Source organism: Dipodomys spectabilis, unplaced genomic scaffold (assembly GCF_019054845.1).
Source record: "Dipodomys spectabilis isolate Male_0828 unplaced genomic scaffold, ASM1905484v1 ptg000029l, whole genome shotgun sequence".
Classification (NCBI taxonomy): Eukaryota; Metazoa; Chordata; class Mammalia; order Rodentia; family Heteromyidae; genus Dipodomys; species Dipodomys spectabilis.
In genome coordinates, this window is record NW_024870706.1 from 623708 (window position 1) to 631826 (window position 8119).

At 33.7% G+C, this 8119-nt stretch overlaps 1 pseudogene; it reads left to right on the forward strand.

Annotated features, from left to right (window-relative positions):
• Positions 1-6315: 6315 nt before the first annotated feature.
• Positions 6316-6412, forward strand: LOC122104642 (annotated as a pseudogene).
• Positions 6413-8119: the final 1707 nt, after the last annotated feature.

Here is an 8119-nt window from a genome sequence, read left to right on the forward strand (position 1 = left end):
GTGCCACTTGAATCTGGCTTTTGTGGAGAAGTTTTTTGGAGATAAGATTCTAAGAAACCTTCTTTCCTGGGTGGGCTTTGGATCATAATTTTCCTATCTTAGCATACTGAATATCTATGATAATTACAACGTATAAATATAAATAATATTTGCAAGTGTTCTGATCTCAAGAATACCAGTGGAGGAAAAATGATGCAGCTCAGTTTATTGTGTTCTTTTCAGAACAAGGAGAGTGTCACATTAGCAGACGTGTAGTATTTTTTCAAAATAGAGATAAGGTATACATGATGTGAATTAAGGAATTTTAAGGTGTCCCTTACAAGTTGGAAACTGTTGGGCTAGGATGACTTTATGGCATAAATCTTGGGATTGATGGTCATAGAAATAATAGCTTACTCTTATAAACAATTGCTTACTCTTGAAGAATTAATTGTTACACATGCTTCACAGTTTTATCCTCTACCAGAATGTGGCTATTTTTCTGTTTACTTCTCAATCTGTAACACCACATTGGAAAATGCATCTATTGCAGAATTACATAACATGCAAACAGGTACTGTTTTGAATCTCTTAGGAATGTTGAGAATTTAAAAATGAGTAGTTGTTAGTCATAGGAATTTTGAATTCTGTCCTCTTAACAACTTACTTACTTTTAAAAGTTATGGGTTTCCATAGCATTAAACTGTTTTCTCTTTTAAAATGAGAAAGTACTAAATTTATTCTTTTTTGAAAAATTTGGCAAGTATATTGTGAAAATATTGTATAGTTGGATAACATTCAAGTTGATGACCCTCTGATAAAGAAGGGGTAATTAATTCAAATGAGATGCCACATAGTATTGATTTTTAAAATGTTACTACATAAAGAATATTATTTACTGTGCCAATACAGTGAAATTATATTTTATGTAGCTTATTTTTTCAATTTTATTATCAAAATGATGTACAGTGGGGTTACAGTAATTGTAAGGTATTAAATCATAACTTTTCAAACTTGGTAACCCATCCTCAATTTTCTCACAGTTTTCCTTCACCCCTTCACTCCTCACAAGTTGTAATGTACATTTCCAACATATTGTCTTGTGAGTATTGTTATTGCATTGGTTTGCCTTTGGTCCTTTGTCTCACCATTATGCTTTTCCTTTTCCCTTCGCTAATTAAGGTAAATGTATACACAATACAAAATGAAATACGGCAGGGATAAACCATACGGGAAAATCCCAAAGAAAACAGAAATCACATAGTTCATCCAAAACAACAACCACAAATGAAAAAAAAAATTTGGTTCCATATCTTGGAATTAATTTTGCTTAGCATCAGCTAATATGCTTATATATATGCATAACAAAGCCACTGGAAAATAATAGCTGCATGGATACTATATCATGAAAACAGCATGTTAAATTTTTGATGGTGAAGGTGGAATTAGGATGGGTGAATTTGTGGTTCTGATAAAGGATTTTCAAGAGTTTTAAAGTTATGACAGGTAAAATTTAATTGTTCAAAATTTTTAACAACTTAGTCTATTAAGAAAATTTTAAATTTCCTGGAAGAATAGGCTTTCATGCAAAGAAATCCAAGGAGACTTAGTAGAGAAGGAGCAATGTGGATGAAGATGGCTCTTTTTCACACTAAACAGACAGACCTCAGAAACTTTGCTGTAAATCCTGTAAGTTCCTTTGAGAGTTGTCCTTACTCAGGAACTATATTCTCACTGTTTGAAACAAGGTTGTATTGGAATTTAAATTAAAAGTTCTTAAAAAAATAAGGCATCAAAATTTGTGAATTTACCTTTAATTATCAAACATTAATTCTGTGAAAAAGATAATTTGAGTGAAAATATTTAGGGAGAAAGTGACCTCCAAAATGAAAGAAGGTGTTGGGGTTACACCTATCTGTTTGCAACACTTTCCACAATGTCTTTGGACGTGAAGCAGTGAAACGTAAAAAAAAAATCTGATTGGATACTTCAAAATAATGATTTCACATTTCTAAGTGGCTCACATAAATAATACTCTCATTAATATGAGATAGTGAAGACTTCCTTTATTACATATGCCAAAAAGTTCAGAAAAGAATTGAGCAAATGGAAAAGTTAATTAAAAAAGTTTTCTTAGAAGCCTTAGCTGAGTGTATTGTCTTCAGCAGTGAAGGGAGGCCAAAACTTTTTGATATAAATTGTGTTAGAATTTTTACTCCCTAAAGTGATTTTACAGAGCCCATTTGTCTCACTACAATGCAGAACTGATTGAATGAAGACATGAAAATAAATTCCATATCCAAATGAGGCAACTTAAAAGTTTTCAACGAGAAATAATGAAGATGTAGCAGTGGTGGAGCCTGTAAGGTTCTTCAGCTTCACTAGACTTGAAGCCAAGAAGCTGTGATTAATTGGAACTCCAGCAAGAGCTAAGAGAAGGACATAGAAGGAGGACATAGAAGCATTGTCCTTTTGTAACAGACAATTCCTCCCAAGTATGGGTGATTTAACTCTATTCTCCTCCATACATCTTGGTGAACAAAAAGACCAAGAGAAAAATAATCTATTGAAATAATTTTGCATAGAATAACTTCACTGTTCCTGATATGGTATCTAAGGAGAATCTTAAGAGAGAAGATAAAAGTGCAGTATTTTTTGGTTTCCTCTAAGCATCTTGTTAGCAAAATATATCTTTGAGGTTAGACAACTCTGATTGAACCAACAAGTGATGTAGTACTTTTTATTGTGGGCACTTTAGACACAAGAAGTCTTTCAAGGTAAAAGAAAAAAAATACAGCAAATATTTGTGATCACAGCGTCTTGGACTGTTTTCTGGAGTCAAAGTTTGACATTAGATTTCTCCTCATTAACATAGACGTTGTTTCATGGCAACAAATGCAAGAGGGAAGTTTAATGGACTCACTTGGCCAATTAAACTGCATGAAAGAAGAAAATGACAAATAATATTTAATGAAATCATTTTGACCAATTACTTTGCCAGAAGAAAAAGGAAAAATATAATTCAAAATCAATTGACTTAAAACTATGAAGAAAGACTAGTTAAGAGAGATTAGAGAAAATATAGAGGATTGTTTTCTCTCCAGTGGAGTAATGGGTTCTTGATCTTGTTTCTTCCATTCTACCTAACAAGCTACGAAGTGTGTCTCAGGACTGGATTATTCAGTTCAGACAGAAAACTCATAGAAGAAAGATACTGTTTAGAGCCGATGTAGGTGATTTATAACTTTAGACAATCAATTTAATTCTGTTCAAAATTCTCCCCTACCCCAAACTGCCCTCTTTGAACAGCTTTGTTTGCTTTTCCCAAGACTGCCCTTCATTAACTGATTAAAATTTTGAGAGGTCATATTCATACTCTCTAGGGATTGCTGTTTGGTTGTGATTTTTGTGTGTTTTTGTTTCTTGTTGTGTTTTTAACTGAATTTTAAAAGGTTGTGCAATTGTGTTACAATTAAATCTATCCATCTAATTGTCCAATGCTCCTAGAGCAGAGTCACTCTTTCCATCATTCTCAACCAACCCTTTTTCCAAGATTTATTTCCAATTTGCCACTTCCTTCATGATATGTGTACATTGAGTATTCTAGCTGTACTTGCCCCTTGTTCATTTTTCATTCATTCTATGTCTTTACTATAATTCCTCTCTGGTTTCAACTTCCTGATAGTCATTCTGTTAAGTTATCTATTAATAATTTGAAAGGTTTATATACATTCCATGGAGTTTCAATCCTGCATATTCTTGAACTGATGTCAGCTTATATTTCCATAATTCATTCATCTGCAACAACAATTTGCAAGACTGGAGACGTGAAGCACCTAAACATGATTTCATTCTCACCCATTTGGAAGATTAATCTTTAGTCAAAAAGAAAGTTAAAAATGGATTAGAATGTATTCCTAACTATGAATTTTTATAAATGGCTTTGTACAATGGTGTGATTCTTTTGTTTTACATGGAATAATATTTTCTACTACCTATAAGTTTTGGAAAAAGAAGAAAATTAAAATTTATTCCTAGAGAGGAATATGATAGAAATTGAAGACAGATATTATGTGTGTCATATCTCTGATGAGTACCCATATTCAAGACTTAAAGTAATATTTCTTACTATGTTAGACAGAGGGAAAACATAAAATAACATATGATAAGGCAAGTATTTGTGATTTTTTAAAATGTACCTTATTAAATGATGAAATTTATTAGGTAACGTTTGGGTTGAAATTTAGGAGGCTGATCTATTTAACACACTTCTGGAAGGCCCTTACTGAAAAACACAAATTGTGGGTGGTACTATTTCTACACTTTAATGAATGGTTGAACATGTTTGTCATTAGTGCTGTGTAAATAATTCAACTCTATTGTAACTTGCTCCCTATACTTGAAAAACTTGTAATGTCACTAAGTATCATCAACTTCTCAAATGTTATTTTGGCGAATATGATTTCAAAAAGTTTATTTGAAAAGGAATACACTTTCAGGAGATTAAATGTAGGTTATCATTGGTTTGAGAGTGACATTTTTATACCACAGAACCATGTTGTACTGAAGTCCCAGTGTTTGAAGCACTCCTTAGTGCTTCAAATGTTTTTCTGAATTACATTTGAGCTCTAGGTCCAGATTTCGGGGCTTTGGTAGACCAATTATGGATCTATCCTTCCAGGAACTATTTTTTGGCCCACATATGTTGGAATAAAATCTTTCGTTAATCATAGGTGAGGGGTATTAAAAATAATCTTATGACACTTTGTGAACTTGTTCACTCATATGGGCTGGTCATCTGTAAGTTGAATGTTTAAATTACAGTACTTTCTCTCAAATTTTGCGATCTCATCATTCATTTTAAGTAGCCTTGCATTTCACAATTACTTTCTGCTAATTCTTGCATCTCAAGGAATTGGGGCCCTGAAATATAGGAAATGCGAAATTGAGATGGGTCTTTAATTACTTTGTGTTGATATGTTGCTTGGGCCATGGTGAGAAGTCTTGCCCCTGTTATCTGATGATGCAGGTAGGAATGCTTCACAAATATGGAGAAAACCAGTTTGGGACAAGCGAGTTAAACAATAAACAGAGCAGCAGAGTAAAATCCATTATAGATTAGAGGAAAAAATTGTTTTTTACCATGTGGATTCAGAAGACCAAGAACAGTTAGAATGTATCACAAGTTTATACTAAAAACATTGCACTGATACTTTTTATAGTCTAATATATATATTAAACCTAATTATTTATATTCAAATTCTATTTATTGGAATAAATAAATACCAATTTATTTGTCAAATTGTCAACTAATTCTAGTAAGTTTCATTGTGTGAAATATAAAATCAGTACATATAAATATAAAATATATAACTATATATAATATAATTAAAAGGCACACATTTTGCATTGTTCTGTTGTAGTTACTGTATTAAAGGCAACTCTGTTTTAAAGTATTATTCCATTATCTCTACCTCAGTGTTGGATAGAGTTAGACCTAAAGCTTTACCATTTGTAGATTTACAGCATGGAGGCAAGAGGAAACACTGTGATTAAAACATTATCAATTCAATGTCTAATAACGAGGAGAAACATATGCACTTCTCCTGCAACTATGAAAATATTTGGTGATGAAAAGGCAGTAGTGTAAGTTCCTGCCTGGTTGGATGGTAGACAGGCCAGGACATTAAGTTATCATGCATACGAACAATTTTTTCACCTTCTTGGCTTTAGCTACTTTTGAAATGGAGGTATAATAAAAATTATGTTTTGATAAAATACCTTCTAGTCTGAACAGTTCTGTTTGAACTGTTCATCTCTCTATGATCCCTTGTAACCAAGATTAGCTTTGTTCTAGTAAGACAATCTATGCTTTCAGGGTAAGATATTCTGGTTGGTCTGTTCCCACATGGAAGAAGGGTAAAGGCTCAGGTAGACATTTGTTCCAGTAACACCTCATTTGGGAAAATGTCAGCTGAAGAAGTTTAGAAGTAGCTCTTAAGCAACGCTTACTTTGAATCCATTAGGTCCACAAAGCTAATTCAGTTGGATAAATAAGTACTTGAAAACGCCTTCACCTTTGGACCTATCTATAAATAATTGAGAGTATGATCAAATTCCAAATAAAAAGACTTAAGATAGTCATTGACAAAAAAATTTGCAAATGTGAGCAACCGACTGATCAATATAATTTTTCCACTATTCACAGAATTTTAGGGAAATGAGATCGATAGCATTGTTAGGAACAATAAGGTTTCCTTGTTACAAGTAGGCACCCATAGATATAAGCCTGTATAATGATTGCATCATTAACTACTTAAATTTAGAGGATACTACGTGCTTCAGCAGCATGTACACTCAAATTACAATACAGAGATTAACATGGCACTTGCACAAGGATAATATGAAAATGTGAGAAGTATTCCATATTATTCATCCTTCAGATGCAAGAAATGAAAACCAGTTATTAAAAAGTTGATTACAAAATTACAAGTGTAACAATACACGTAATTCATAGAATTAAATTTAGTTTGACATCAGTGTATTAAATCTTCACCTCACAAAGGCGTTTACATAGCATAAACTTTACAAATCTTTTCAAATTAGACAACATTGTCATTTTATCACAAAAAAAAATAATATTAAGTCCTAGAAAAAAAAGGAAGCAAACTGTTTCTATATGGAATGCAATCGGAAAGGACACATTAGTGAACCTATATACTATAAAATAATGTAGAATTCAAAGAATATCTAGGAGAAAATAAAATAAATTATGAACATTTTGCAAACATAGAATATAGTATATTTTAAAATATACTTTTTCAGACAAGCACCAGAAATATTTTAGTTTCTGTACTACTCATTTCAACAGGTAAATTAAAATTATTTCTGATTAAAAAATCACAAACTCTGAAGAAAATATTATACATGTATACAAAAACTATTGAATACATTTTGACATCCAAGGCAGGCAATTCACTTGGAAGAATTCCGCAGAATCCATGAATTTTTACAGGAAAATATTAGTGCTGCCGGGCACTGGTGGCTCATGCCTATAATCCTAGCTACACAGGAGGCTGAGATCTGAGGATCATGGTTAAAAGCCAGCCTGGAAAGGAAAGTCTGTGGTACTCTTATCTCAAATAAACCACTAGAAAACTGGAAGTGGAGCTGTGTCTCAAGTGGTAGAGCGCTAACCTTGAGCTGAAGAGCACAAGGGATATCTGGGATAGCTCCCAGGCCCTGAGTTCAAGCTCCATGACCGACCAAAAAAAAATATATTGCTCTTATTTCATTGTGAAAATATTTTGTAGGGACACAAAAGATGGACTTGCATTTTTGAAATTTAAGAAACTTAACCCGACCATTAGGACTTCATTGAACAATTTGTACAGCCTTCCACAACTTCATAGAGGTAGTGATACATACTTATCCTTTTGGCAATATCAAATACGGTTTCTTCTATGTTGTTCTTCAGGCCTGGTTTTATATAATGGTTCAACAGAAGGTGATCCAGCGTACCTTTGCTATCTCAATTCTCAGCAGCAAGATGTAAGGGTGTCAAGAGTTCTTTACTTTGGGGAAGTGGCGCTGTGGCTCAAGCAATAGAACACTCGCCTTGAGCTGAAGAGCACAGGGACAGCACCCAAGCCCAGAGCTCAAGCCCCACAACCGACAAAAAAAAAAAAAAACCCACAACACCAACAAAAAACAAACAAACAAAAATATTTGGGCTGGGAAGGTGGCTCAGTGGTAGAGCACTTCCCTTGCATGCATGAGGCCCTAGGTTCTATTCCTCAGCAACACATAAGCAGAAAAAAAAGCCAGAAATGGTGCTGTGGCTCAAGTGGTAGAGCACTAGCCCTGAGCTGAAGAGCTGAGGGACAGCGTCCAGGCCCAGAGTTCAGGCCCCACGACCAGACCAAAAAAATTTTTAAAAATAGAGTCCTTTAGTTTGGGCATTGGTATCTGTATCATGATGAATTAAGAAAGAAGCCACTCTGGTATTATTCCACGTATATGCACTGTGCAGCAGTGTGCAGTCATCTACAGGTATTGCATGTGCCGCTTGAGACACCAACTCACTGACAATGTCCAAAGTGTCCACTGTAGGCTTCTCAAAGAGGGGTATACTCATCAT